The sequence below is a fragment of the Aptenodytes patagonicus genome, chromosome 17, assembly GCF_965638725.1.
Source record: "Aptenodytes patagonicus chromosome 17, bAptPat1.pri.cur, whole genome shotgun sequence".
Classification (NCBI taxonomy): Eukaryota; Metazoa; Chordata; class Aves; order Sphenisciformes; family Spheniscidae; genus Aptenodytes; species Aptenodytes patagonicus.
The window spans coordinates 12,610,482-12,637,335 of record NC_134965.1 but is presented as its reverse complement, the minus strand read 5'-3'; the positions used below and the strand labels follow the sequence as shown (position 1 = coordinate 12,637,335).

Below are 26,854 nucleotides of genomic sequence, written 5' to 3'. Positions count from 1 at the left end.
TTGCTTGCTTGTTCCTTTCTAATTGAGCAAGGGGGAGTCATCTGTTTGGTACTTGAGGATTTGGATACTGGTCCTCCTCCCCCGTGACAAACATCTCAGAGGTTGCATGTTTTAGTAGCAGCAACACAGCTTTGGGAACCTACACTCAAGACCTTTCGGAGTTATTTTTAATAGCCACCTTTTAACCATATTTCCATTTAGAAACTTCCTATCTGCCTTTTTCCAAATCTTATAAGTATAAATATTATTCCAGCAATTGACAAGAAAAATGCAATAATATATATTATTAGATGGACCACAATACACATGGTTTCAAAGTTTGCATTGTGTCTTGTTAATGTTTTAAGGCAAAACTCACAAAGTAGCATTTCTTGTTATTATTCATGCAAAGACCAGTCATGCTTGTAGCTGGTAACAAGATAACTCTAATGAATGTGAATGGAAGTGCAGTAATTTCACGCCATGTTGAGTTTGTTCTCTCAACTCAGGGTAGCAGCTGCTTTGGTTCAGCACAAACAGTACCAGAGAACAGAGATAAGTGCTGAAGCCTGTTACAGAGGAATGCTTTTATTTCTTTGTTGCTGAAAGGCCTGCTGGGCTGAGCTCTTCTGGTTCTGCAACACGCGGGTTATCCCATCTGTATTAGCTAATGAATCTCGGGCTGTATAGATAACGAACAGCTCTGAAGGCAGCTTCCGCGATCTCCAGTGAAAATGACTCTGTTCAAAACGTATCTTTGTCTTAATGACCAGTTACTTGTCAAACTAAACTTCACATAAATTATGTAAATATTATGTATGGTGTGCTTTTAATGCATATACTAAACAAACATCTGATTTTTACAGTAACATATCTATTTACATGGTCCAATCTAATAAAATTCAAAGTAAAAACTGCTCACATTTTCATTTTATTAGTCAAAAAAATCAAACTATTAAAAACTATAACCTACACTCATGTATACTCTTCAGATAGTGCCATACTTCCACACAAAATTACCAGAAGACCTCAAAAGCTGTTCTTTTAATTGAATTCTAGATTAAAATAGTCACTCCCAATTCTAATAAAATATTAAAATAGAATAACAAAATTCAGTTTTAGAACAGTAACCTGAAACATTCTCAGGCAAAGTCTGAAATTCAATACAGTGTTTTAAAAGAACAGAAGTACTCCTCTCACACTGTCCGAAATTATGGAAATGTTAAAATACAGAATAGCATTAAATATAAAGCTACCTGCATTCACTGATTTTCAATTACACTGCCTCTGTAGTTGTGCCTGTGACGACTTTTAAAGTAAGCCATAACAACCGTTTAAAGTAAGCAGTCTGACCTCATCACCTAAATCGAATGGTATCTATGTGTTTTAACAACAGCCAAATGCACACCTTCTACTTCTTCCAGTTGCCTATGAGCTGCGTTACCAGCAGCAATGGTGGCGATATGGGTCAAGACTGTGAAAGTAATACATTCAAAGTTAAAAATCTGAACCCAAGACACAAATTCAGAGAAAGTCATCTCTGGAGTTCCCACAGACAAATGAAAAACAGGAAGTTTGAAGTGGAGGTCATTTTAAAAAGATACCTAAAACAGGATTTTTGATGGATTTGAAACATTCACTTTCTTCAGCTGTACTGCAAAAAATTATGCTAGTTGCATAGAAACACAAAAATCCAACAGTCAGCTTTTACAAAAACTAGTTCAGATTGAAAATAAATTTTAGGACATGAATGTTGACCATCTACAGTTGAGCAAATCTCTATCTGCTCTGCAGAAAGTCATGAGGCTTCCTCTCTTTTTTTTTTTTATAGTTGCCTAAATTAAAGTTCTCATAAATCAATATTAATTACACATGAACAGTAATACAAACTGCAAAACTTTTTTTTTTCCTATCGGTATTAAGCCTGTACTTTGTCTAAGCTCCTTCCTAATCCCTTTATAAAAAAAAAAAAATTAAAATTAAAATAATCTTAGAAAGGTTATATGGATATGAAAGTAATTGCTGAATGCCTAAAAATCCTAAAATACCTTTTAGGGGGTATATTTACCCCCTAAAATATGAAATGGATATCCATCTTCTTCTCTCTGACTGAAGGTATATACTTAAAACTTTTGAGCGCTGATTCCCAAGCCTCTTCTGTTGCTGAGCCTCACTTGAGAAAACGGATGGCGCTTTGTACCTCAAAGTACCACAGCTCTTTAGTTCAGTATCCATAATGACACTTATCCAGGAATTCTAAATTCTGTTAAGTCAGAACATAATCAGGCAACCCATACCAGTGAACATCAGTGTCCTATTAATTCCTACACTTCTCCCATGGGTGTAGCTGTCACGCAGCCTCATTAGTGAGAGTGAAAGATTTGATAAAATGGTTGGTCTTTAATCAAATAATATTGATAGCTACCACAGGTTTATTGATGCTCATTTTTACTAGTTGCGGGACCCATTTTAACAAACATAAAGAGCTAAACGTATTGCAGAGCTGTTAAACTTCATCACAGCTGTGTAAGCAAGGCCTGGTGTGTCTGCTCTCCTTTGTTTTTTCAAATGCTTCCATATAGCAAAAATCAGTTTAGGTGAATAGTCTTTTCTTGGTGCTCCTGTTGTAGTCTCTGATAAAGTTAAATGGGGTTGATGTGGCATATGCATTTAGGTCACATTCTTTTTTCTTTTAAATAACCCACTTCTACAAACAAGTTATGATCACCTGCAACATCCAGATTGAAAGCAATTCCTCTACTCTTTCCCCCATAGCTGCAACAATTTCACACTGCTCCTCACCCCCTTGCCTTAGCTTGTGAGCTTTATACCACTCACCAGCAATTTCACTTCAAGGGGCAGCACAAAACTAACAATCCAAGTTATGAAGATCAGAAATGTCAGGACTGCGTTCCAAAGAACAGAAAAAGGAAAGAAAGAAAAAGAAAGAAAAAAGCCTGTCTGAAAAACTGATATTTACAGCATCCAATAAAGATGCTGAAAATGTTGCTTTGTGTTTGTGTACAGTACCTACTTTGATACCAGTAAAATAATTATTTATAGCAATATGCTATCAGGTCACATATCCCCAAGAGAAACTAGAAAAGCACGAAAGTCTCCTAGGAGCTAATTGAGAGAACAACTAGAAAGGCAGCTCTACTTACTGCTGTTCTCAGAAGAACACATTTCAATTCCCTCCTCTGCTTTGTTAGGATATTACACCCTAGGTGAATCTAGCAGTAAAGTGAACAGCAGGCAGGGAATCTATCCATCACTCAGCACAGAGTCAATGGGGCGCTCTTTCAAGCTACTACTGAAGTCTTATTAAGCATCAACTGTAGCTGGGGATAAAGAGGTAAGAGACCAAGATTTAAACCAAAAATAACTTAGCAAAAAAATTATATATAGGTATGGGGCAAAAAATAAGTTAATAAATATAATTTGGAGGAGGGAAAAAATATCAAGGAATATCTAGTTTGGCTTTAATCATGCCTCTAAGAATTATATGATTCCAGATGTTTCTGTGAGAACACCCAACCATTTAGGATTCTTTATTATACTGTATAAACCACTGCAAAAAGCTACTTTTAATACTCTTAAGCCAAGTCACACGTTTTGCTTTCACAGCAATTACAAGTCTTTCAGTATAATTATCTTGCGCTCTCACCAGCAGTTTGGTTACTGTTAGAGGAGCGGGCTGCCTGGCTATGTGTTCATTAATACAGCCAGTGTCACCACCTCCTCCTCTTGCTTGTGGTCTGTTAGCAGCATCCAGTTGTCTCCCCTTGTCACTCACACTTCACGTACATGACAATGGTAGAATATTAAGTTGTAAAAATTATCAAACGATACATTTTGTAAAATTTGATAAAGTTTATTGGAAGATGCTCTCCCTGTGACCTTACCAGGTTTTTAGTGCCTAAGAGGAATGTAGGAAAGTAAAGAAAACATTTATATTAATTTCCACTTAAAGTAACTGACTTCATGATTCAGGCACTTAAAAAATGGTGACCAACTGCAACAACTAGCCATTGTAGCCATATCACCTACTGGCACAGGTAACACCAAGACTACTATAGCCAAAATATTACAGAAGTTTATTTCTCTATTCTTGATTTCTTAATGTATTTGATAACATGCTGTTACGTTGAACAGATTGTTTCCTCTGTAACATCAGTTTGGCCAGTTCTCCCTTTTTATAAACATGACAAAAATGATCCTTCTAGTCAAAAAGAGGGAAAAGAAATACAATCATGAAGTAAAGAGATTAAGATACAGGTAAACAAGACAATTTGTCTTATTTCAGACTTTGACTCTTGTTAAAAAAAAAAAATCAAATACACATATATTTGAATGCTTAACATGAGACTGAAATGTTCCTCTTGAAATATTACCCATTTTTTTCAGACACCAAAATTTCACAAAATCCTTCATCAAATCCGCAGTCAAGTTGAAAGCTAAACTTTCTATACCTAACCAGAATGTATCATACGTGTTCTGGCCTAAAGGCTGCAAGGCACTTACAGTCTATCTTATTTAATTCTTCCATATCTAGTCCTGTATTCACTAATAAATCTAAACCCGCCTATTACACAACAAGAACAACTATATTTTTGGTTTCGTTTTATCTTTTCTTTAAAAAGATAGTCAAATCTACAGGAACATTTATACCTTTCTCTACAGCAGTAACTCACTACTGTGTCACTAACGACCAAGCTGACTTTGCAGGTAACATTTTCCACTAGAGTGACCAGTACTCTTGTTTCACCAGAACAAACCAGCGTAAAGAAGTAGACAAGCTTTCAGACACACAAGCCCTTGCTCTGCCTGTGTCTCCAAACCATCACAGACACAACAGTACTATCCCAAGTAAAAGATAAGGATGTACTTGTCCAAGTGATCTGCTGACGGTGTGGCTTCACACTACGCTATCTTGTATAACTGCAAGCTGCTGCGGGAAGAGGGGGTCCTGCTCCCACCCGTTGCTGGTTCTTGCCCTCCTGCCAGCATTGGAGATAGTCCACAGCTGCCCACAAGGTGAGTCGGTTCAGCACAGCAATCCCGCGCAGACAGACTCGGCACTACACATGCAGCAAGCGGGATGAAGTCATCTGAAAGCCACGCGATCCCTAGATGTGACAGAGGGGAAGCTGTGCGAGCACATGGCTGGGGCAAAGTGCAAGACGGTGTGATTTTTTGGTAGCAGTTCGCAATTACACCAGATTAGGTACAGCAGGAAACCAGGCCTTCAGTCACGCTGGGAGCTTATGGACAGAGCCAGAAATGGGGACTGCATCTCCTGAATTGCAGCTGAGTGCCCTACGTGGAAGGGCCATTCCTCTATTCATCAGAAAACTTTTTTTCTTGCTGATCATACATAATATAAATATATATATATGTCTTAGTATATTTAAGAACTACATAAAAAGTTTAAAAAAAGAGTCTGACATAAAACATATCGAGAAAAAAAGATACTTTACAAAAACTGTAGCTTCTATTTACATTGCAGGTTAATGACTCCAGAAATAATAAAATTTTAATCCTTTCTGTAGTTCTATTACTCTTTAATGATACAGTCCAGACCCCTAGTTAAAATGTTTTCAAATACAATTCTTATCTCAAAGAATCCTTGCAGGCATTTAGCCTTTTCAATTACGCACTGTAAGTCTCCAGCAACTCTCTACCATGTTGATGGCAAATTTTCAAGGTGGAGACTATGCCAACAGTAACGTTTTCTCTCTCTGAATCCAGGTCAATGCATACACATTGTTCTATAGTTTCAACTGGTAGAAAAACAAGTTTGTGACTACTCCATGGCAATTATTACACAGAAACAAGATAATGAAAGAATGTTCTCAGGGGCGGTGTGGGAAACTGCTGATGGAATTTGTTCTAAGAGGGAAGCGAACCTTCCCTTACGTTTATAGAGAATACCTATAAATTTACATCATGACTTATCAGAAGGGGGAGGACTTAATAGGATTACTTTCCAAGTTTTTCTTATTAGTCAGTGAACTTTTTTCCTCAGCTGCTTGACTCTTAATCACACAGACTTTTTCCAGAAAGCCTTACTCTAAGATATGTAACAAACCTGATCCCACAAGCATTTCAGCTGCTCACCCAAGCATATTTGATATACCACTTTTAAACAAATAATGCAGCTCATATTCAAGGGCGTGTGATACCCAATATACTAGTTTTTCAGTAGACGGTATCACAATCAATCACATCTTGGCATATCTCAAAATATATTTGAGCATGGGATGAAATAAAAAATCCTTTTGAAAAGTTCACAAAACCAAAAGATTCCCAAGACTGATGTGAAAGGGCAGGGAGAGGGTGTGCAGTTATCAAATCACTTATCTGGGAAATGTTTGACTGGGTACATAAAGTTTACACACAGGAATAGGCCATCAGATCCAGTATATCTGTTCTCTGTAGAATTATTGACAGGCAATGAGCCCTACCAAAACATGACAAAAACTAATCAACAACATTTAATGGACCATTAGGTAGCAGAGGGGAGAGGTGAGAAAAGCATGCACATAACGTGTGAAGTCATTAAGAAAATAAAACCATATATATATGCATATTTAACAATAGATTTCTTATTGAAGAATAAAAAGGAAATTTATACACATATACTGAGTTTTTAAGCAAAGTAGCTGCTTTAACAATTCTACTATTACAAACACTCAAATACAAGTGAGACAAGACAAAGGTAATGTTCTAGATTCTCCAGTGACCTTGCCTAATAAGCAGAAGTATCGTCTCCAATCACAGACTGAAGAGTTCGTCTTCCAACATGGTTCCTGACCGCCAGTGGTGGTGTTCACCAACACATACAAAATACGTTTTAAAGCTTTGTGACAATTCTTAATGGAAGTTAAATTATTCAAATGCTAAATCATTTTGTCTAACTTTAGTAGCCCAAAAGTCAATTTTCCAATCTAAGGCTCTGAGCGTGGCATGCTTAACCTGGTTAACGGTTGTTGCTGGGCTCCCAGATCTGGCTCACCGTGTGGCCATGCAAACAGCTGGGCTGGCACAATGAAGCAGAAAGCAGGAAAATAAGTAGCTGAGACAAAGGGGAAGACAGACAGACTGCTTTTTCAGTAACAATGACAGCTTAAGCATATGTCAAATATGATCTAAGTCAGTCACACTGGCTCTGTCTAGTCAATAAGGAGAGGGATAGGTGGGATTAATCTCTTAGAAGGCTCTTAGATAACACATGAACCATTTCTCTAGAAATGCCTCACCCTACCAGTTAACTGCAGAGAACCAGCTTAAAACAAAGCCTCGCTTGTAGACAACCAAAGCGTGCTGATTTGAGGACCTTAGGTTTTTGATTTTATATGAGCCTTTTCTCCCCGTCTGCCAAGTCTGAATTGAGAGTCACTGCTATATGTTACAAACCACATTAAATCCTGTCCTGTTAGTGCAGTGACTTAGGCTTCCCTTGCAGTAAGAAACAGGAGAAGTGGCTAATTGAGTGGTATCATTAGAAGGGAGTTAGGTTTTGTTTTTGTTGGATTTTTCACAAGAGAATTTTAGCATACGCACTCACCCAATTAGCATGGTATTATAATGCGTTTTACCCTCTGGCTGTACACACATTGTTTAAGAGATGCAAAAGCTGATACAATCTCGTTTAAAGGAGATATTCATAATCATTTTAGCTATAATTTTTAAAGAAAAAGCCACACACAGGTAAGTTACGGGAAGGAGGAAAATACTACAGCAGCGCAGTGTGCAGTTGTCTTCACTTTGTTGCAATGACCAGAGCTCTCTGGAAGGCTGTTTTAGACTTACAGCATGAGGCCCATCACCACTAAGGAAGAATAAACAAACGGAAATCAACAGATCAGACAGTCATAGCATCATCAGTGCTGAAGAAGAAGCAGATGTTAGAGAAGCACACTGAATCTGAGGATGGTGTACTGGTAGATCTGAGGATCGACCCACTGGACTGAGAAATGGCACTGACAAAAGGTGGAACCTGTACTCGTGCAGTGGCCAGAGACAAGTCTAGGGATAAATTACATAATTTCTTATTATCCTACCTACAAACTGTATTAAATACCTGCTTACCCTACGTAGCTAATCAGGGCCCACAAGACAGACACATGTAACACAAACACTGACACTTAAGAAGTGCGACCACAGATTTTCACCAGCAGTTCACGGACTTAAAAAGTTTCCACAAAATCTGTTTACGATCCTGCTGCAAATCATTGCCTATGAAGAGCCCCCAGTAGCTGCAGCACAGAAGATTAACCCATTTCCAACAGAATTTGAAAGAATACACTGAGTAAAAGTTGGTACTGATAGCAGAATTTTTAGCACAGAAGCATGGAAAAATAAGAAAAAGGTTTCATAGTTAAAAGACATTATCAAAAAGAACAGCTGTTATTTTTTGAGATATTTAAGAAATGGATGTTCTGTTAATGATTTTCAGGTCACTATTGCTCTGCAGCGGTCTCCAGCTGGCAATACTTCAAAGATGCTAAAATGACATATTAACAGCGGGTAAAAAAAAAAATCTGTATTTTGAGAGATATAATATGAAAGCAAACTGAAAAAGATAGCTGAGGAGATACTACTGAGCAAAACTTTGATTTCACTTTGATTTAACTTTGGGACACAGACATCCAAGACCAGTCAGTGTGAAAGTAATAAGGAACTATGCAGACAGTGCAATGACAGTCAGAGGTAAGAGCTCAACAGATCTATTGGAGGATGTAACAGCATTGCTACCACTGGAAGACACCATATGCACTGCCCTCTCTCGGATGTGTATTTTACTCTTACAAAATAACCTTTGCAACATAAGGAAGCAGCTTGCTTTATTGTCTTTTGGTAATGGCATACTCTGCCCCTACAACTAACTAAAAGGAATTTAAACAGTTAACTGTATGACACAAACCCTTTTTTTCTCAAAAACATGGATGTAGTGAAGTGGAATATCCAACAACCACCTCTTTGGGGTTTTTTTTGTTTTGTGTTTGTTTGCTTTTTTGTTGGTTTTTTTTTCTCCTTTGATCTTAAGCAGTGCTATAAAGACCCACTCAAAATTGAGCCCAGACTGTGCTACGCAGTTACAAATAAAATAAGTAACAGTATATATCTTGAAGGGACTGGTCTAATTTAAAACAAGTCAGGGCAAAAAGCAGAGGAAGAAGTAAAAGGATGTGTTTACTCTGTAGAGAGGTATTTACTATTAGTTATTCATTTACAGGTCAATGTTCACTGTATTAATTAAAATTTGAGAGTATGTCTGGCTAGTTATACCATTTTTAAGTACTACAATATGTTACTGGAGGTGTTGAGAATGTCTCAGAGTTAACCTTCAGCTAACAAAATGAAGATATTAGAAGTTTAAAGAAGCAAAGGGTGAGATGTGCAGCAGTCTTCACAGGTAAACATAAAAAAAAGTACAGGAATGAGGAAAAATATTTTGGAAGCTGTTATTTACTCAAGCAAAACAAAACACATTATGATTGATTTATGAACACTGATAGCAAACACTTTTCAAAAATCTATTTCCAATTCCCTTTTTGAGTAAATCAGAGTCTCCTGATTGTGTTAATAAATTTCAGTATTCCTCCTCTCCCCAGCTCACCTCTTACCCACTCCTTACCTACAGTTAAGCCTGGCCCATGCTTGGGGAAAATACTTCATTTAAAACTGAAGTGACACATTCTAACTAACATAGGAAGCATGAGCTGTGTCTCGGTAGGGACCAAGTAAAACAAAAGCTAGCCAAAGCTCCAGAAAAATTAAAATCACACTAAGAACAGCACCAGACTTAAAGCATCTTGCTGTGGACATAACCTAGTAAGGTCTGTATAGTGGGGAAATGCTCGGTTTCTCTCCTGAAACCATTGCCAGTGGCAACTGAAGGCAAGATGCTACAGTTCAAATGCAGACCACTCTCTAGGAAGAAGCAGTATTACACTGGCTGTTCAATATTTGTAATTCTACTAGTTTTTGTTAAGAAGTCTTCACTAACAGTTAGCATTTGCTGAGTTTTATATAAATAGTAGAGGGATAAAAGAGGTCGTTTTTTCTGGTTTTGGCATATTTTTGGCCACGTTACGAGGCAATACAGTCTGTATGCTAAATCTGTAGGGCTGGTTGGGAACTCCTGTAACTCCTTCAGCACCACTGTGGGCAGAGGAGGAGGTACTGAAATTTTTCCATCCAGATGTCCACTTTGTTTCAAGTTTTGTTGCCTACCTAAAGCACAAAATGTCCCATCAGCTTGCATTAAGACTGAAGGGTAGTAGTCCACCCAGAAGTGACAGTTCATTGACAAATAGTTCTCCCCTGTTTTACCCATCTTTGGAGGTCAGCTTCAGGAGTTTTGCCTCAGTTTCAGCGCTCATTCACACAACAGATCACCTGAGGTTAAATAGACAAGAAGTCATCTGCAGACTGATATGGATTGATAAAAGTTGGGTGAAGGTGTTCACAGACAAAAGTAAAAAAACTTCTTACGCTTTTAGACATCTGGAACCTACAAAAGTATATTCTACCAGCTAAATATTTTCCTAAAATTTAGGCAAGTAATGTAGGTTTTACATCCAGGAATTTGCGTCTGAACAACGGTTTGTGTGTGTTTTAAAGACACCGAACAGAAAATAAGTTCCTTAAGAAGATTATAAAAAAAGACAATTTAATTAACTTACTACCAATGTTCATTCTCAGCATTTCATTAAGTTTTCTCAACATACTCCACAGAATACTGTAAGGTAATAAAAAAATACTCAAAGGCACTCAAAAAAACCTGTACTGTAAGTTACTCCAAATAGCCAAGTCTTTCTAATACATATTCTTGACAGGTGGTCTTTTTAGAGATACAGGATGCATTCAGGGGAAGAAAAGACTGAATACAAGCTAACAGATTTAATGTATAACTTTCAGATGAGCCTGAAGAAAACACCTAGATTTAACTTTCACTAAAAGGTATTTTATGCGAAAGGGTTAAGCGACTTGTTCTTCATACCACACTTCAAAGGTATGCTTTATTCACATCTTGCTCAGCTGCCAAATGCAGACCTCTCCAGAGCTCCTTTTTCAACCATAGATGTCCTAAAAAGCCTTTTAACGTTGCGTTCTAATCACACCCTCAAGCATGTGCACCATTATCACTTATTCTTTAAAAATCAGAGCTAAAAGCAAAACTGATTACTGCAAGAAATCTGTCTCCTTGAACAAAAATTGATTCAGAGTATCTTACTTAAAAGAAAGGATAGAAAATTAAAGGGATACTGTTACGGTTAATATCTTTAAAAATGTTTAATTTGTCTTTCTTCATGGAAGCTTAAAATTGAAACTGCTTTCCAAATCGAACGTATTTCCCCATTTACAAAAAATTTTCTGGCTATGCTTGAGACCTTTTTATTTACTTCTCAACTGCCTATATGAACCACAGCTAGAATAAGTTATTATACTATACAGGACATTTATTTGGATATATTTTTTTAATTCCATAAAAGCAATTCTTTTGTTTTCAGTCAATGGCATAGCTCCATAAGGTCTGTGATGTTCATAAATAAACACCAAATAAACGTATAAATCTCCATGTATTTTTGTACTTCCTTCTTCTTTGTTTTTAAAGCGTATACCACAATTACATGAACTACTACATTCCTGGCCCAATTCACTGACCTCTATTCCCATTCCCACTAGCCAACCAAGGAAAACCCAAATGAGAAACCTCCTTCTCCATGTCCAACAAGCCTCCAGGCTTTGGCACAGTTCCTAGAGTATTTTTGCACCTCCATAGCAAAGTAGGTTAATAAAGTGTCCGGTCATATCCTCTAGATAGATACCTAGTTTCCCTCAATAATCATCCCCAACATCTTAAGTTTCACTGTCAGCTTTCCCTTGCACCTCTCATCCTCCCTACCACCCTCTCCCTCCCCGGGGTGGGGGGACGGGGACAAAACGAAACAACAAAAAACAGTGACTAAACTCCTTTTTGCTTCATTACTCCAAGGAAGCTACACAATAATCCCTGCGAACCAGCACCGCACCTCATCTCAATTAATATCTCAACGCTCCATCTTCCAGGTTAAACCTATCGTATTTCAGCCATTCACTTTTTTCACCACTATCACGTTTGGCTGTTTGCCAGCGTATGAAAAAATCAGAAGAGTGTTCAAACCAAAGTCTGCAACAAATATTTGAAACACAGTACTTCATTCCAAAGTAATTACACTCCAGTGTCCTCTGCTACCACCAAGGGAAATAGTTGTGTCTGTTGGTTAAGTATGAAGCCTCGGGACTTTGATACATTTGTTGTCTGAGGCTCGCAGTACCTTTTAATGTTATGAAACACTGCTATCTACATTCATCTCGCCAAATTCTGTAGTAATGATAAATCTATGAACATTCATCAAGGTTTTTACCTGGAAGAGACAAATCTTACCTACTGACCTTTCAAGTTTCAACTTCTATCCTGCCCATTCCTTATTATAATACAATTCTTTATTACAATAATACAGAATACAGTATTGCAACTCAGAATACTTCTTAGCTGCCACTTTCTATTTCCATTCCCTTTACCAGAAGTTATTTTAGACAACAGTATTTTTATTTATCTGTCTTGCACAGGAACGGATATTAGAATCACTTTAGATTTAGATTTAAGAACTTTAGATTTAGATTTAAGAACTTTAAAATATTACTTAAAATATACATTAAGCTTATCAGGTACTACTGTAATTCCCAACACCAACATTTAACAATGGCCAAAGTAAACACTAACCAGAGACATCTCAATTCCTTCTCTACTGAATAAACCAAAACTAAGAGCTGAGAAACAAAACAAACAGCACATCTGACAAAAGTTCTTCTAGTGCTACCTCTTTCAGAGATAATACAGCTTTTTCTAATAACGACAACTCAAACTGAAGATAATCCTTTATATATTTTGACAAGAGTGGTAAAGAGCCCAACTACATTAACAGCAGCTTCCTTGTCGTTGTACAGAAGGCAATGGGACATCAGTTTTTCTGATGTTTCCTCTGTACATTTCACTCCTGTAAGTTATTGTAAACTGCTATTTTTTTTTTCCTGTGTAAAGATTTCTATGTGATCAACACTGCACAGTCATTCCTTCTTTGAGTTAGTGTAGGAACAGAAGGGACATGTCAAAACACAAGTGTGAAATAAACTCATAACCTGTACAATCCAAAAGTCTAGAAGATGCTTTAGGGTTACGGGATATTTTTGGAACGTGAAAGAAGTGCTTTTTATTTTAGTATATGTCAATGAAGATTTAAGAAAGACCCAAAACCTTGCAAAGGAAAAAAAAAAATAATCAGGCTTATATTTATTAACAGGGAGTTTAAAAAGACATCAGTCTCCCATTACCATGGACCAGTGAAGTGAATGATCCTCTGTCACATACCATCAAGTCTCATAGCGCTGTAAAAATTCCACCTATTTCCTTGACAGTCTCAATTACATTGGAGCCATAACCACTCCTTTTCATTAGATGCAAAGGGCAATTTCAGAAATATTAAGATATTAGAGTGACAGACTAAAATAGACAGGTAAATAGTACCTTTGAATTAACAGCCTGCTGAGAGCGATACAAGACACTTTAAAATTCTTTCATGTCTGAGACAGGCAGAATGTGTAACCAATGCAATTTCTCATCTTGTTGATAATTCTACGAGAGATCATTTGGCTTACTATTCAAATGACTGAAATACTGTAAAATTTGCAAAATCTAAATCTTCAGGTAAAAGCAAGTCCTCGTCTCTATATATATACACTTTTTTTTTTTAAGTAACTGCTTGGTATTGAGCATTTTGCAGTCAGTATTGTTCTTAGAATCACAGAACAGAATCATAGAATCATTAAGATTGGAAAAGACCTTTAAGATCATCGAGTCCAACTGTCAACCGAACACCACCGTGCCCACTAAACCATGTCCCTAAGCGCCTCATCTACACGTCTTTTAAATACTTCCAGGGATGGTGACTCAACCACTTCCCTGGGCAGCCTGGTCCAAGGTTTAACCACTCTTTCAGTAAAGAAATTTTTCCTCTTGTCAAAGTTCAAGTCCTTTAACCTTAACCTTCTACCTTTGTAACACTTCCCAAGACTTAACGCGACCCGCTTTCCAACTGTGATAAAGTATATGACCATCACTCCAACAAATAATAAGGTTTTTTTGCAAGACAGGGCAGCATTACTATGCCAGTATTATATATAATGCTTATCTGAAGCAAAGCATATCTTTTCAGATGATTTGTTAAAGCCAGCGAATGAATATCTAGCTTCAGAACTGAGAAGTTTTTCCACTGCAAGTCTATCTGAATGTTTAATAATTGCATAATAATACAGGAACAAAATAAACGATCAATGCAAAAACAGTGATGACTGATCTTTGCTGGTCTCTATCACTGACTTTATTTTTGTTTCCTTTTCCAGGATAATATTTTCAGACTGAAGTAGAATTGAATAATAAATTCAATGTAATGACCAATAACTGAAACATTAATCAGTGGTATCATCAACCATACCAAACCCTCAGAGATTAAAATATAAATGTACTTCTGGTATAAAATGAAAAATATGTTACTGCAGCTCTGTTGGCTGATGTGCAGTATATTTTCTATTGCTAAACAGAACACGTCACACATTTCTTTTACTGGCATTCAGAAATAAAGGGGAGATCACTTAGAATGGTCTTGCTCCTTTAGTCTCATCCCTCCATAATGTTTATTACATTAGCTTTATGTCTTCATTTGATCAGGGCCTGAAGGTGTGATATGCTTACTGGCCAGTAATTAAAGTCACCGGCTTAAGTTATGAAAGATGTCATAAGACAGAGTAGCAAAGTTCAAAGGTTTATTGAAAGGCCTTGTCCCCTGTTCTTCTCCAAGTGCTGATGCTGGCAGGATGGTACCCCTACACACTGCTAAAAAGTTTTATTTTTTTATATTAGTAAACATCTACAAGACTTGTCAGCAGAACAAAAAAAAAAAAACAACTAACCCTGTTAATCTCATGGTGCCAGTGCCCAGGTAAACAGGTACAAGCAGCAGGCGCTGGAGGAGACTGCACACTCAAGAAGGCAGCACAGCTTCAGTGATACTTGGCCTTTTTTCCCCCCTTTTAAAACTTACCCACAATATGTAGTCTAAGGTAACTGTTTAAAATATTACAGAATCTTCAAGGAAAGTGTGTTTCTTCCTCCCCCCCAAAAAAAAACAACCTGAATTGTTACAAACCAAACTAATTTACATCCTACACAGCAGCTGTTTTGGTTTCACAGCTTCATCCAAAGAGACACCAAAGTCAGACCTGCAGGGCTCTTGTCTAACCTGTTAGTTTCAAAGCTATATTTAGTTTTAAATGATCTCCATGAACTGACCCAAAAATCCTGATATATGTTTCTCTATTCTGAGTCAGCCAAAAGCCTTGTGATAACATAAATCACTACCATGGGTGTAATTCCAGTCTTGGGACATTCTAAAGTCAAATACAGACTCTTGGAAGAAAACACAGAATTTCAAAGAGGAATTAAATTAATGGCTCTAAAACACTTTAAACCCAAAGTTTAAACAAGAGTTCAGTATGACATAAAAACGATTACAGAAGGATTCCCTTTACTGGGTCATATGATAGGTGACAAAATCTTCTTGGGAACAACTGTGGGAGTGATGATATATACATTTAATATTCAAATTGCCAAACACCTGTCAGTTCTTAATGTTTTAGATGAGGCTTTAGATGAGTAAACAGTAGCATAAAAATGATAAGGTGACATGCCCAAGACACAGATCAGAGAAGAAGCCACAAGTAGGTCAAGGCTGGTCCCAATTCTGTCAACATTCACCTACTTTTCTTCGACTGCTTCAGAAAACAATAAACAATCCAAACCTAAAGAACATAAATGCTTTTCTCCTTCAGCAGGGACAAAAGGAAAGCTGCAATTCAGATTATGGGCTTGGGTAAGTATATCAATGCCCTGCTATCAAAAGCACAGTGGAAGACCTTAATCCTGACTTTTCAAATACAATCAATGAGCAAATATGCTCAGAAAAGCAGTTTGATACCTTGAGCTATCTATAATAACTTAAAAAACAAATAAAAGGTACTTTCCACTTCATAATTAAAAACTGCTTTTAGTTAAGCAGTTAGGTAGAGCTCTTATTCACTTGAATTTCATCAGGAGACCTATGGTAAAATAGATTAAAAAAAAAAAAAATTTTGCCGATCAGTATTGCTTTATGACATTCTCTGTTAGAATACTTATGCATACAGACTGACAGCATGCAGGATCTGTGCTAGTTGTTCTTTAGCCATTGACACAGAAGTATTCCACAGAACGTGCACTGAGACTCTCCGTCTCAAGAAGCAGTCTGGATCTATACAGAGAAGATAAAAGTCTTGCTCTGCCAGATCATAAATGGCAACTTTTAACGGCTTTAAGATTTAAACCCGAAAAGAATTCTAGCAGGTCTTAATTTCATATTCTTTTGTTCCAGTTCATGATCTGAATATTCACTTGTGAAGCAGCACTCAACAGAAGACTAACAATTCAGGACACTGTCACATGAATGCTAGTTCAAGCACAGTGGATGGGCTGCCACGATTGTGGCTGTGAAACTGCATCCTTAACCAAACGCAGGTCCTAAATTAAAACTGAGACTTTCAAATCAGATATTTACTATACTTGTCAGCAAGGATGAGGCATATAAAAAAACCTGAAAGTGTCATGGACAGTAACAGTGAATTCATTCGGTCAATTCAAAACAGTGAAAGGAATAAGGGACGAGGAAAAGCAGAGTTTTCCCTATCTAAATTAACAGCAATTATTATGTGGGAGCTTCTCTCCCCAACAATTTGAATTTAGACACAAAAATAAGGTAGATGCTAGTCATTACTCATTCTGTTCATTTCACTTTAAGAGCTGGGTATTTTTCTTGATACAACCTTAGGCTCGTTTTGTGTTTGGGTTTTTTTTTTCATTTACATATGCTGAACTACAAGAAAACATAAACCATTGAACTCCATTGTCCTTTAACTGCACATCATGTTAACAAGATCAGTTTCCAGAATGATGACTTAGAGGACATGTGCCCTTAACAAAACTATTGGCAGATCTTCATTTTCCAAGATGTCACTTTCAGCCCGTGTCTATTCTTGTTTGTTCTGGATATGTCCTTGCAACTGAAATAGGAATCATGACTTGAAAAATGCTAATTGAATGGAAGGCTCCTCACTTTTGTTAGAAAAACAAAAAACAGCATCTCAATTTTTCTTGTATTGTTTTGACTGTCTTCATTATTTTTTTTAAATGTGCACGAAGAGTTAAGAGCTAGTTTGCAGATGCACCTTTCTAAACTGTTAGCCACAGCTCAAGCCAGATGCAGTAACTGTTGAAGTTAAGGCACGCTTGGACGCTAAGTACTCTATACAGTCTACATTTGTAACCTTGTGCAGTATTACATTACGCATATTAATTTTATGAATATCATGTCTTTCCATGATCTATTTGATCCATGTCCCTTCAGTCAGTCAGAACAATAACAAAGAATAATTTTGCTTCATCAACATACCCACAAGCTACAAATCAACATCAAGGAGGTCTGGTCTACAGGATTTTAAAAGCACTTGGGGAGAACACAGGAGAGTCAGAAAGCACTAAGAGATTCAGAAAATTCTCTTCTTCATTTCACCTGAAAACACTAGCCTAGGAATTGATAAAATTAAGAAAGATGGATTGCAAGCAGTCTGGGAATAACTGACATATTCTCTTCCTTCTTCTGTAAAATTACCTGCAAGATATTCTCCCTCCAAATAAGAGATCTGAAGTAAATGAGCCAACAAGAATTTACAGAAACATCCAAAGAAAAGTTATATTGCTATACGAGAACAGCCTTTTTAACGATGCTTTTGTTCTGCTTACTATGTAATCTCTGGGGGGGGGGAAACAGCTCTTATTTAGGGCTTTCAAATAGTTTCATATCGGTTGTCAAGGGCCTTTAAAAACGAAGGCAGAAGGAAGCCAAAAAGGTACTCTGTTAAAAGACAGAAAGACATACACTTCTATTCAGAAGTCAGCACACTGTGAGCTTCCACTCCAGACAGAAGTGCCATACATAAATGAAAAGGGTTCAAAATGGACCGTGATATAACTTTTCCTGTATTTCCTGTAATAAATCTTAAGCTATTAATCAGGAACAAAAACAGTTAAAAGAAAAATAAAATGGTTTTAAGTGAAACAAAGTCCACTGACCCAGACCACATGCCAGACTCACTCCTTCCTAATCTACAACTAGATTGGCTTTCAAGTCTCATTTGCAGAGCTCAACAAGTGCTAGCCCAGATCTTAGCAATTACTCCACATGAAGAAGATTGCTCATTTCTGAAAATTGCTGCTACCTTTATGGAATAAGTTTTGCTATTCATAGACAAATATTCTTTGACAGTTACAAGAATTTATATTAAATACAATAATAAAACGCATTATCTGAAATTAAAACCCTATGCACACTTTCAAGAGAGAAGGGAAAGTCAGTAGCTTTTCAGAAAAAACCTAATAATGTAGATCAAAGCCAGAATAACTACTTGACCATCAGTTCAGTACCATCCTCAGTTTTATTGCTCCCATTAAGCAAAGGCTCTATTCTGACACTACATTTAGCTTACAAAATGAAGAAAACTATAAGAGCACCGCCTGGTGGTGCCAGAATAATGAAGAAAAGTATTGCCATGAAACCAGGAATAGATTTAGGATGAAAATTTGGAATAGCACCATTCCAAAATGACCAGGAAAATAAACCACCAGTTTCTCCAGTGACCAATTTTTTTCCACCTATTAAAATGTATTTGCATATGAAAGAGAATGGGGAAAAGAAAATCCTTCTCTAGAGTCCAAGGATTCCTACATTTCCCAGTATATTTTACTTTTCCACAAAATTTCCTGCAAGAGTTCTTGAACAGAAAGCTCTGAATTTATTTTTTTCAAATTACACATAAATACCTTCATACCATGTTCTAAGAAAATGAAAGAAATAACAGAAGATAATTTATCAAAGTACATATTCTACAAAATGATTCTGCTATAACCATTCTGGTGTTATATCCAACATCATAAACAGCATAAAAATTCCACTCACACACATATGCTTCCAAGCCTTTATAGAAAAACACCACATCAGGAAATTAAAGAATGATACTACTAGGACACACTGATTCTGCTACAGCCCTCATGATTAAAGCTCAAATTCTTACTAAGCACTTTTAAACACTGTACAGGGCCATGTTCCAAAGTCAGCCATAGCCATGGAAGTTATTTAATATCAAGGCTGATATAAGTCTGCCTTCATTTATCCATCACTCTCACATAACAGAAGATGATAACGCTTTAAGTATTAAAACAAAGTCCAGATTGCGCTGGTATTTTCGTGTATTGAACAGCAATGTGTTTTGGTAAAAGGCTGTATTCACCCAATGCAGTTTGTCTAGTCTCCTGTTCCCTCTTCTCCCTCAACTCCAGCATTGTACTTGCACCATGTTGTATGCACTCACACATCACACACCTGAGTTCAGTTGAACACAACTGTCATTTATTCCATGATTACTGAAACTCCCAGTAGGCAATTTGTAGCAAAACTATGGAACTCTGAAACCTAGAAAAATGTGCTGACAATTTCATTGATCAAGGCTCTCGGTGTACTCTACAATATATAATCAAATATTAAAAGTATCAGTACCTTAACAACTTTAATATATTACACTTTGGCCAAGTTAGGGCATTTCTGACCATAGGCAAGTTGGGGATTTCCCTAAAAGATACTCAGTTCTGTGATCTACATGCTTGAATCACAAGTATTTGCACACGTCTTACATCCACAGGCCAGTCTACAGCCTATTCATACAGCATATATGACATACTAAGGAATGCCAAATGTTTCCTAGAGCAATGACTTTGCTCTTTTCCAGGTTACTGCTACAATGCACTATGGATGGAGCTCTAGTGATTTCCACAGAGAAGCAGTATTGATTTTCTACAATTTAGCCCTCGTATCTAAACACTATTGTCTTCATTTAAACACGCTGTTGATAAGCTGCACTTCACACAAAGTACCACAGACAATACTGGAAAATAAGAAAAAGGAGTGGAAGTGATGAAAAGGACAGTCAGAACACAGGGGGGGGGGGGAAAGTAAAGAAAATATGTTACCTATGTGTTTGTTTTTTTAAAAAGCATGGCTTACTGCTACAACATCATTAATTTTCATAACCTCTCTGTATTTAGACAGCAGATAATTGCTATGGTTTGTACCACCTTTAGCTACCACTCTCCTCACTACCCATCCCATCCACTACCACTCGCATTCACTTTTTCCTTGTTACTGCTTGTTACGGTCAAATACTATTATCAATAAATAAATGCATTAATGACTTAAGCCTCTATCCTTTACATACATATTTGTACTGCCTGTCATAAGCCACTTTCATTTAAGCATCTACTACCTCACTCAGGGGTCTACTTTTAGAAAATTGGATGTAATAGTTAGTTTGACTCACAATAAAGCAAAACTTACAGCATCTACTATGTGATGTATTTTCAAGTTGTAACACTGGGGCTTTGTCCATTCCGACTGCACTTAACTGTTTGTAGAACAGCTGAACACATCCACATTAGACAACCTGAAGAGCTATAAAGCTTCTTCCTGTGTTTGAAAACCAACGTGCACTATTCCAGCCCAGACAAGGTAACTGTCATCTTTGTCTTGCATCTGTCACTGATGACATTTCTCACAGTTCTGGCCCCGGCCAATGGGATATTTCACATGCAGCAGGGATTCTCCCATTTCCTCCATCCTGCATTTCCAGTTAACCCATCCACATCCCAAGTCTCTCCTCCTAGGAGCTCCCACTCTCCAGCTCCACAGGCTTCTGCTCCCATCCATCTCCAGCAGACACATCACCATACGCTGTTATTTCCATAACTGGTAACAGGGGAGGAGATCGATACAACGTCAAACTCAACGGTTTACACCAGGACTAATGAGTCTGTTTACTAGTGTAATTCACACTAAAGCCACATTACCTAAAAACATTATTTATTACTTTAAGAATTTCCCAACTCTGCAGGTAATTTAGGACAGACTCAAACTGGCATAAATCCAAGCTACAGCTTGGAAACTGAGACTATATTTTGTTTACAGAAAGCGATTATATCATTGTAAATACCTGGTACTAAGCAATAGAGAACATAGTCATTGATCACAGCCATTAAATAATCTATTACAGAAATTTTAAATGAACATCAGCTATTAAGTAAGTACCACGCATACTACACACTTGAATTTCAGAAACAAAATCCAAACATTTTCAGATAGATTACTCTCGTAATAATATTTATAACTTAATCTTTAATCAAGTGCTTACTCTTAGATTCTAAAGGTTACAGAGGAAATTGCAGTAACTGAGCCAAGCTTCTTTTTATTGAATTCTTTTGACCAGAAATAAATGGGTTTACAGTAAACCCTAGAAGCTGTTCTGAGTACAGATCCTACTTTTTACATTACTTCTCATATTCCAGAAGGATTTTAAAATCTAAGTTGTCCCTGTATCATCTTATTCTCCGTTCCAAGGACTTTCATTTTTCAACGAATTCAACAAAGTAGCCAATTCTACTCTCAGGAAATCTCCAGAGTTAGGAAATAAGCACAGAAATCAGACTAACAGAAATCTAAACACAGCAAAGGTATAACCAACAAAGGTAGAAAAAAAATAATTTATTCTTTGTCTCAGTTGAAATTCTATTTGGACCAGTTAGAACAGTCCTATAACATATTCTTGCTACTAGCAAGTAATTAACATTGCTTCAGCATACCTTATACCAAGTACTGCATGAGAATACAAGTGTTACCAAGCAATTGTGAGCACCGGAATGGTTATAGGGGTGGCCACCACATAGTCAGCATGGAGAACCTTTGTTAGACCAAGCAGAATACAGATGTAAACCGATTAAATGTTGCAACCCAGCTGCACACTCCACCCAACTAAATTATCCCCGGATCATGCAAGAAGATTGTAGCATTCCCTATGTGCCATTTCAATCTTTCAAAAATAGAGAGGGGAAAATTTTTCACGTTCTGTGTAAAAACAGAACTTGCCTGCTCCACTGCAACTTTTCTTATTAAGAAACCACAGGCACGCTGTGCTCAGGTAACCAAAACTTCCATATAAAAAAACCTGGGAGCTAGACCTTGGTACACAAAATCTAGTAGTAAAGCTACTGTTTAGTGTTTGCTTACAAACAACTCAGACAAACAGGACTTCAAAAGCTAACCCTCAAATACAGAACAGATGGGTCTACTTACATACAGGAGCCTACAGATATAGTTTAACCTGAAATACAGTATTATTCCCCCAAACATCTCCCTCCATCGTAAAACTCATATTAAGCCAGCTTCTCAATTCTCTTATTTTCTAACACTTAAATTACAGTTCTTTGTAGATTTTTTTTAATATGCCATTTTAAAAAACATTACCAATTATATTAACAAATTATTGTTCCTTTTAATAAACACAAATTCAGTTCAAGTAAGCTCTATACAACTTCGAGCTAGCTCTTCTCATATGAAAAGCTGAATGTTACATATTCCAGACTAGAAGGCAGAACTTTCCAGAGGATTAAAGATACATGAGACCCAGATACAACCATTACAAGTCATCAAAAAACACTTCAAACATATCTCAAAGGCTTCCTTCTACTTTACCTGCCCAAAGCTATTTTCACTCTCAATCCCATTGTTCCCCCAAGAAATCAAGCAGCCTAGCGACATCAAGCAGCCTCATACAACACGCACACTTGTTACTTGCCTTTATTTACTACTCTGTTTGATCATATACAACTGGTACGAATGCTTACACCTTCACCCATTTATAAACACTAAAGGCATTTGTGTTTTTGGATTAGTGAACTCGACAATTTAAACACTCTCTTAAAAAAAAGGTGAAAGAGTATGGGGGGGGGGAAGAGGGGAAAAGAACATCTGAAATATGTCTTCCGAAAAATCAGTATTAGATTGTAGATCCAGTCACAAGCTGTTCCGCTTTAACATTTGTGGAATTCAAGAGGAAAGAGAAAACACTGAATGCTACCACAATCTAACTGTATTATCAGCATACAGTTGTATGTGGATACAAACAACATCAAGATTTGCAGGTACTGCAGAACAGCATGCATTTCAAGTGACCTGTGAAATGCTGACCTTGGCATAATTTACAGTGAACTAATTTACCCAAAATGGTTCTCGCCCAACTTTGAGGAATAAAAATGTTACCCACATTCCTTCCTTCTTGCATCATCTTATAAGACAATAATGAACAATCTAGTATATTACTTAGATAGAATTTCACCTAATCCCCAACGTCTAATTTAAATGCAAGGAATTACTATAACCATTTCATTTAATTCAGCACATTTGGGGAACAGTAATTTAAATGTTAACAGAAATTTTCTTTTCATGAAATTTGAAAAAAAAACCCCACCCCCCACTTAAGCATGTAAGTTTTGCAAAATTTCCCATATTAAAAAAACTGAGTAAGGTCATTATTCTACTATATTTCTTCACAAATACAGTCAGAATCCAATTTAGAAAGCAATCCTTTAAAAAATACTGACATAGCGATTAAAGATAATCACCTGCAGATCCTTAAATTGTGATGGTAAGTGTGAAACACAATACACACTCTGCTCCGTAATGTGCCCATTGCCAGTATTGCCTCTTTTGCCTTAGGCATCCTCACGGTTTCCTCCAAGAAACAACTGGATAAAAACGACTTAGCCTCTTTCTTAGGAAATCACTGCCGATCTGCATCAGACACCCCAGACAACAGAAAAACTCACTGAAGTATAACACAAAAAGCAGAAAACCAAAAAAGCCAGTATCCAGTGCAGTGCTCCTGTCTGGAATGGTTCTGTCCGGCACCCGCAGCCCGTTCGAGACAGGCTACTAGTAGTAAAGAGACTCTACCCAGCTGGACAACGAAAGGTGACACTGTTTAAAAAATGTCATCCATAAGACGTCAGGCAATTATAATGACATTTATACCACAGCTTCTAACGGAAAGTGTTTGCATACTGGAACTAGAAAGAACTAAACAGCGGTAATCTTTTCAAACTGGAAATTTCTGTTCACATTTTTCTGTTCCAGTCTATGCAGACAAAGCAGATGCATCATTTGAATGGAAAAGCTTCTTATTTACCTAGACAAGTGAAGATCATCAGCAATGCTGAACACAACAGTCAACACAGACAGCCAAGTCCTCCAAATACCCTGGAAGGATTTTTTTTTTTAAACTATTTCTGACCATTTTATTTATTAATTTTAAACATTTTTGTTGCCCATTACTAAAAGCAAATTTCACTACACCAAAAATCAACAGATCACTTTGTAGATGCTTTCCACTCTCAAGAAAAACCCTGAGTTATATTCTTGATTAGTACCGTTGTTGCATCTTTGCCAGCTGTAATATCAGTACTTTAAAAGGCTCTTTGGATTTATCTTGGATTTGCTTAGTTTGACTGTTTTGTAGGGATCTTCTCTCTGGATAACATTATGGGTGTGGATTACTCCTTCCAGAGCCTCTTTATCCAATTCTGGTGGATATTCTGTTCCATCTACCGGAGATATCACTTCCTGCTTACAGTTCTCCATTTATGCTCAGTCTCATTCACAATGAGAGCTCCAGGATTAACTTCAGAGTCCTTTTGTATTTTTTTGATCAATAACAAAAAAGTCATTTTAGACTAATACAAAATGTCAGATGATCTAGTTCAAAGCAAAGCAAACAATTGTCCATCTAAAGGCTAATTAACATGAGACATTTTCCTACTGTTCAAGTACTGTCTTCCACTAACGGGTGAGTTTTGAGGGACTGGAAAAAGATCACGATACAAACAGCTTTAGCTTAGAAAAAAATCTCTCACACCAAAAGTCTTAAAGGGTTTCATCAAACAAATATTCATAATTCAGCTTTTTCTAAACTTTTCATGCTTACCAGACTGGACTTTTGCATTATTATTTGCATTAACTATGCAAAACATCACCGTGGTTCGCAGCAATATCAGACATCAGAAGGGGAACTTACCCTGCCATTATTCATACCTTTTTTGTAACATTTTTTTTCCCCCTAATATACATTCTAGCAATTTTGTGCAAAACAAATTATCTATATTGCATACTTGCTCAGCATGACACGTTCCTTTAAAGTAACAGTTAGGAGATTATCGGTTTATCCTGGAAACATCTTTCCTACTGCTGTGCTTAGCATCAGTAGAGTGATAAAACCCTCTTAAAATAGTTCTAGGGTCCAGGCAACAATCAATTGTATGCAATATTCTTTCGATTTTTATTTAGCAATGACTTTAGTGATTTCAGGCCTTTGAAGGCCAGGAATGAACGGTAGATTTAGGCTAAATTATTTCTGCCTTCAAAAGTTATGGCAGCCTGTACATAATGTCCTATCTCAACATCAACAGCCAAACTACTTGGAATGTTATACTGCTGTTTGACTTTCTGAATAAAAAGTATTAGAAGCAAACACATTAAAAACCACACTGCAATTTAAAATTGTGTAAATCAGGACTTTAAAAAAAAAAAAAAGAATTCATATACTTTTTTCTATTGTCATTTGTAACAGATTTCCCACAGAGATGCCTTTTAACATAGTTGTGATAATAATAAAACAGATTGCTTGATTTCACAATCTTTGATGAATAACTTTTCAAAATTAGAGACACAGGGGAGTGGATATATCCCAACAAACAAGACATTTTCATAAAATTTCAGCAGCAGTGTTAACAGCTTGAACCAGCAACAAAAGTAATTATTTCCTCTCTACCTCCACAGAAGTTGCAGTTCCTCTTCACTGGTCTAGGAATCCGGCATGAAAACAGCATGAGTGCCTCTTGCAGAGGTCTTAAGGCTTTACCCCTCACTCCAAAACCTAGGAGCCTTGGCAGGTTCAATGGTTATTTATTATTATTATTATTATTATTATTAAGAATCCCACCAGATGGCAGTAGCATGTCTCCCCAGCAAAACGGGGAGCACTTCTGCAAAGGACAGCTCCTTATTCTTAGAATATACACAGAACTTCTAAAAATCAGATAGACAATTTGAAACATGGGGCACAAACAGAGTTTGTCGCTGAAACAAAAATCCGGATTTTTTTCAACACTTTGAGAATGTGTTAACAGTGAATACTTAAAGAGCAAATTGCTCTGTTTTCAGCAAATTAGGTACGCAACTTGGTTCGTGGCAATTTGCCAAACTAGAGCGCAGTTAAGCAAATCTGCAGAACCAGGGGGAAGGTACTTACACATCTTTTCCTGCTTCAGCAACTTCCCCCCCCACCCCGCTTTTGTCACAGTTCAGAAACACCAAGCTTTGGTATTGCATTAATATGCACATCTTTATGTTAAAGCACAATGAAAACGGATAAATATAGCAATTTAATGCCGATTGTTCGAGAGATTCTTTTCTACTTTGCCAGCTTGGGTTCAGTTCACTTTAAAATCTACATGTAGTCAAAGGACGTGCCCTGCCAAGGACAGTTGATTTCAAACGTAATGGGGACTAGATGAGCAAGGATACAGTTTGTGTATACAAATACTAGCGGCAGCAACACAAGTGTGCATGAGTTAATAATGAAAATGCTGAAGCACAATGCTTTGGCTCTTCATGAGTGAAAAACTTCAGGAGCACATTAGCTACCCCAAAACATCATAAAGTACCAGACAAATGAACTAATGACAAATGCTAATTCGACTGCCAAGTCAAAATCTCTCTCGGTAAGCTAATGGGAAACTCAA

At 37.0% G+C, this 26,854-nt stretch overlaps 1 protein-coding gene across 4 annotated transcripts in view; it reads right to left on the bottom strand.

Annotated features, from left to right (window-relative positions):
- Positions 1-26,854, bottom strand: part of NLK (nemo like kinase) — a 67,870-nt gene that overhangs the window by 36,940 nt on the left and 4,076 nt on the right. The gene's annotated exons all lie outside the window — the stretch shown is intronic.